The 5619-nt window shown below is 41.9% G+C and overlaps 1 non-coding gene across 1 annotated transcript; it reads right to left on the bottom strand.

Moving 5' to 3' along the window:
* Positions 1 to 798: 798 nt before the first annotated feature.
* Positions 799 to 906, bottom strand: LOC112804542 (small nucleolar RNA R71). The gene has a single exon (XR_003203154.1). It is a non-coding gene; the product is annotated as a small nucleolar RNA R71 (small nucleolar RNA).
* Between the last annotated feature and the right edge of the window lie 4713 nt (positions 907 to 5619).

Here is a 5619-nt window from a genome sequence, read left to right on the forward strand (position 1 = left end):
TTGAAAATTAAGTAATGTTTTTCAAAAATGTTTTCAAAATTTTTCACTTAATTTTCGAAAATTACTTCCCTCCTTCTCACATCCTTCTATTAATGGACTAACACTATTTCTTAATGCAAAATTCGAACTCCATCTTCTCTGATAAGTTCGAATTTTCTAATTCTGTCTTCTACTCTTCTTTTCCTCTGACACCTAAAGGAATCTCTATACTGTGACATAGAGGATTCCACATTTTCTTGTTCTCTTCTCTTTCTTATGAGCAGGAGCAAAGACAAAGGCATTCTTGTTGAGGCTGATCCTGAACCTGAAAGGACCTTGAAGAGAAAGCTCAGAGAAGCCAAAGCACAACTCTCTTTAGAGCACCTGACCGAATTCTTCAAAGAAGAAGAACTCATGGCAGCCGAAAACAACAACAATGCCAACAATGCAAGGAAGGTGCTGGGTGACTTTACTGCACCTACTCCTGACTTCTATGGGAGAAGCATCTCTATCCCTGCCATTGGAGCAAACAACTTTGAGCTTAAGCCTCAATTAGTTTCTCTAATGCAACAGAATTGCAAGTTCCATGGACTTCCATTGGAAGATCCTCTTCAGTTTTTAGCTGAATTCTTGCAAATCTGTGACACTGTTAAGACTATTGGGGTTGACCCTGAGGTCTACAGACTTATGCTATTCCCTTTTGCTGTAAGAGACAGAGCTAGAACATGGTTGGACTCTCAACCTAAAGAAAGCCTGGACGCTTGGGAAAAGCTAGTCAATGCCTTCTTGGCAAAGTTCTTTCCACCTCAAAAATTGAGTAAGCTTAGAGTGGAAGTCCAAACCTTCAGACAGAAGGAAGGAGAATCCCTCTATGAAGCTTGGGAAAGATACAAACAATTAATCAGAAAGTGTCCTTCTGACATGCTTTCTGAATGGAGCATCATAGGTATTTTCTATGATGGTCTCTCTGAACTGTCCAAGATGTCATTGGATAGCTCTGCTGGAGGCTCTCTTCATTTGAAGAAGACGCCTGCAGAAGCTCAAGAACTGATTGAAATGGTTGCAAATAACCAATTCATGTACACTTTTGAAAGAAATCCTGTGAACAATGGGACTAGTCAGAAGAAAGGAATTCTTGAGATTGACACTCTGAATGCCATATTGGCTCAGAACAAAATATTGACTCAACAAGTCAATATGATTTCTCAAAGTCTGTCTGGAATGCAAAATGCACCAAGCAGTACTAAGGAAGCTTCATCTGAGGAAGAAGCTTATGATCCTGAGAACCCTTCAATAGAAGAGGTGAATTACATGGGAGAACCCTATGGAAACACCTATAATCCTTCATGGAGGAATGATCCAAATCTTTCATGGAAGGATCAACAGAGACCTCAACAAGGTTTCAATAACAATAATGGTGGAAGAAACAGGTTTAGCAATAGCAAACCTTTTCTATCATCTTCTCAGCAACAGACAGAGAGTTCTAAGCAGAATACCTCTGACTTAGCAACCATGGTCTCTGATCTAATCAAAACCACTCAAAGTTTCATGACTGAAACAAGGTCCTCCATTAGAAATTTGGAGGCACAAGTGGATCAGCTGAGCAAGAAAATTACTGAACTCCCTCCTAGTACTCTCCCAAGCAATACTGAAGAAAATCCAAAAGAAGAGTGCAAGGCCATCAACATGGCCGAATTTTGGGAGGAAGAAGAGGCAGTGAACGCCACTGAGGAAGGCCTCACTGGGCGTCCACTGGCCTCCAATGAGTTCCCCAATGAGGAACCATGGGAATCTGAGGCTCAAACTGAGACCATAGAGATTCCATTGGACTTACTTCTGCCATTCATGAGCTCTGATGAGTATTCTTCCTCTGAAGAGGATGAGTATGTCACTGAAGAGCAAGTTGCTAAATACCTTGGAGCAATCATGAAGCTGAATGACAAGTTATTTGGAAATGAGATTTGGGAGGATGAACCTCCTTTGCTCACCAAAGAACTGGATAACTTGTCTAGGCAGAAACTACCTCAAAAGAGACAGGACCCTGGGAAGTTTTCAATACCTTGTACCATAGGCACCATGACCTTCAAGAAGGCCTTGTGTGACTTAGGGTCAAGTGTAAACCTCATGCCCCTCTCTGTAATGGAGAAGTTAGGGATCTTTGAGGTGCAAGCTGCAAAAATCTCACTAGAGATGGCAGACAACTCAAGAAAACAAGCCTATGGACTTGTAGAGGATGTTCTGGTTAAAGTTGAAGACCATTACATCCCTACTGATTTCATAGTCCTAGAGACTGGGAAGTGCATGGATGAATCCATCATCCTTGGCAGACCCTTCCTAGCCACAGCAAAAGCTGTGATTGATGTTGATAGAGGAGAGTTGATCATTCAAGTGAATGAAGAATCCTTGGTGTTTAAGGCCCAAGGGTATCCCTCTGTCATCAGGGAGAGGAAGCATGAAGAGCTTCTCTCAAAACAGAGCCAAACAGAGCCCCCACAGTCAAACTCTAAGTTTGGTGTTGGGAGGCCACAACCAAACTCTAAGTTTGATGTTGAACCCCCACATTCAAACTCTGAGTTTGGTGTTGGGAGGTTCCAACACGGTTCTGAGTATCTGTGAGGCTCCATGAGAGTCCTTTGTCAAGCTAATGACAATAAAGAAGCGCTTGTTGGGAGGCAACCCAATGTTTTATAATTAACTATTTTATTTTGTTATTTTATGTCTTTTGTAGGTTGATGATCATAAGAAGTCACAAAATCCATGAAAAAAGCAAAAACAGAATGAAAAATAGAAAGAAAAACAGCACACCCTGGAGGACGCACCCACTGGCGTTTAAACGCCAGTGAGGTTAGCTGTTGGGCGTTTGACGCCCAGTCTGGCACCATTCTAGGCGTTTAACGCCAGAAAGGGGCACCAGACTGGCGTTAAACGCCAGAAAGGGGCAAGATGCTGGCGTTAAACGCCAGAAATGGGCACCAGCCCGGCGTTTAACGCCAGAAATGGCACAAAACGTGATTTTGCATGCCATTTGGTACAGGGATGACTTTTCCTTGACACCTCAGGATCTGTGGACCCCACAGGATCCCCACCTACCCTACCACTCTCTCTCTTCTTCACCAATCACCTCAACACCTCTTCCCCAAAAACCCCTCGCCTATCAAATCCCATCTTTCTCTTCACCACTCACATCCATCCTTCATAAAACCCCACCTACCTCACCATTCAAATTCAAACCACTTTCCCACCCAAACCCACCCTTAAATGGCCGAACATCTCTCTCCCCCTCTCCTATATAAACCCTCCTTCACTCTTTCATTTTCACACACCTTAAACACTACTTCTTCTCTTTTTTGGCCGAACACAACGCCCTCTCCATCTCCTTCATTTCTTCTTCTTCTACTCTCTTCTTTCTTCTTTTGCTCGAGGACGAGCAAACATTTTAAGTTTGGTGTGGTAAAAGCATTGCTTTTTGTTTTTCCATAACCATTTATGGCATCCAAGGCCGGAGAAACCTCTAGAAAGAGGAAAGGGAAGGCAAAAGCTTCCACCTCCGAGTCATGGGAGATGGAGAGATTCATCTCAAGGGTGCATCAAGACCATTTCTATGAAGTTGTGGCCTTGAAGAAGGTGATCCCTGAGGTCCCTTTTTCACTCAAAAAGGGTGAATATCCGGAGATCCGACATGAGATCCGAAGAAGAGGTTGGGAAGTTCTTACCAACCCCATTCAACAAGTCGGAATCTTGATGGTTCAAGAGTTCTATGCCAATGCATGGATCACCAAGAACCATGACCAAAGTGTTAACCCGAATCCAAAGAATTATCTTACTATGGTTCGGGGGAAATACTTGGATTTTAGTCCGGAAAGTGTGAGGGTGGCGTTCAACTTGCCTATGATGCAAGGAGATGAACATCCTTACACTAGAAGTGTCAACTTTGATCAAAGGTTGGACCAAGTCCTCACAGTCATATGTGAAGAGGGCGCCCAATGGAAGAGAGATTCAAGAGGAAAGCCGGTTCAATTAAGAAGGCATGACCTCAAGCCCGTGGCTAGAGGATGGTTAGAGTTCATACAACGCTCAATCATTCCCACTAGCAACCGGTCCGAAGTTACCATAGACCGGGCTATCATGATCCATAGCATCATGATTGGAGAAGAAATAGAGGTTCATGAGGTTATAGCCCAAGAACTCTATAAGGTGGCGGACAAGTCCTCTACCTTGGCAAGGTTAGCCTTTCCTCATCTCATTTGTCACCTCTGTTATTCAGTAGGAGTTGACATAGATGGAGACACCCCCATTGATGAGGACAAGCCCATCACTAAGAAGAGGATGGAGCACACAAGAGATCCCACTCATCATGAGATCCCTGAGATTCCTCAAGGGATGCACTTTCCTCCACAAAACTATTGGGAGCAATTAAACACCTCCCTAGGAGAGTTAAGTTCCAACATGGGACAACTAAGGGTGGAGCATCAAGAACACTCCATCATCCTCCATGAAATTAGAGAAGATCAAAGAATCATGAGGGAGGAGCAACAAAGACAAGGAAGAAACATTGAGGAGCTCAAGCACTCCATAGGATCTTCAAGAGCAAGAAAGAGCCGCCATCACTAAGGTGGACCCGTTCTTTGATTTCCTTGTTCTTTATTCTTCTGTTTTTCGAATTTTATGCTTATGTTTATCCATGTTTGTGTCTTGTGATCATTAGTGTCTTAGTGTCTATGCCTTAAAGTTATGAATGTCCTATGAATCCATCACCTTTCTTAAATAAAAATGTGCTTAATTGATAAAAGAAAGAATTGCATGAATTTTGAATTTTATAACAGTTTAATTATTTTGATGTGGTGGTAATATTTTTGTTCTCTGAATGTATGCTTAAACAGTGCATATGTATCTTGAATTTGTGGTTTATGAATGTTGGCTCTTGAAAGAATGATGAAAAAGGAGACATGTTACTGAGGATCTGAAAAATCATCAAAATGATTCTTGAAGCAAGAAAAAAGCATTTCTATTCAAAAAAAAAAAACGAAAAAACAGAGAAATAAGAGTTGTGATCCAAGGCAAATAAGAGTGTGCTTAAGAACCCTGGACACCTCTAATTGGGGACTTTAGCAAAGCTGAGTCACAATCTGAAAAGGTTCACCCAATTATGTGTCTGTGGCATGTATGTATCCGGTGGTAATACTGGAAGACAGAGTGCTTTGGGCCACAGCCAAGACTCAATAAGTAGCTTTGTTCAAGAATCATCATACTTTACTAGGAGAATCATTAACACTATCTGGATTCTAAGTTCCTAAAGAAGCCAACCATTCTTGTTGTGATGAGCGGATAATTTGTATGCTTTTTGGCATTGTTTTTAGTATGTTTTTAGTGTGATATAGTTAGTTTTTAGTATATTTTTATTAGTTTTTAGTTAAAATTTACTTTTCTGGACTTTACTATGAGTTTGTGTGTTTTTCTGTGATTTCAGGTATTTTCTGGCTGAAATTGAGGGACCTGAGCAAAAATCAGATTCAGAGACTGAAAAGGACTGCAGATGCTGTTGGATTCTGACCTCCCTGCACTCGAAGTGGATTTTCTGGAGCTACAGAAGCCCAATTGTTGCGCTCTCAGCGGCGGTGGAAAGTAGACATCCTGGGCTTT

Source organism: Arachis hypogaea, chromosome 5, assembly GCF_003086295.3.
Source record: "Arachis hypogaea cultivar Tifrunner chromosome 5, arahy.Tifrunner.gnm2.J5K5, whole genome shotgun sequence".
NCBI classification, from domain to species: Eukaryota; Viridiplantae; Streptophyta; class Magnoliopsida; order Fabales; family Fabaceae; genus Arachis; species Arachis hypogaea.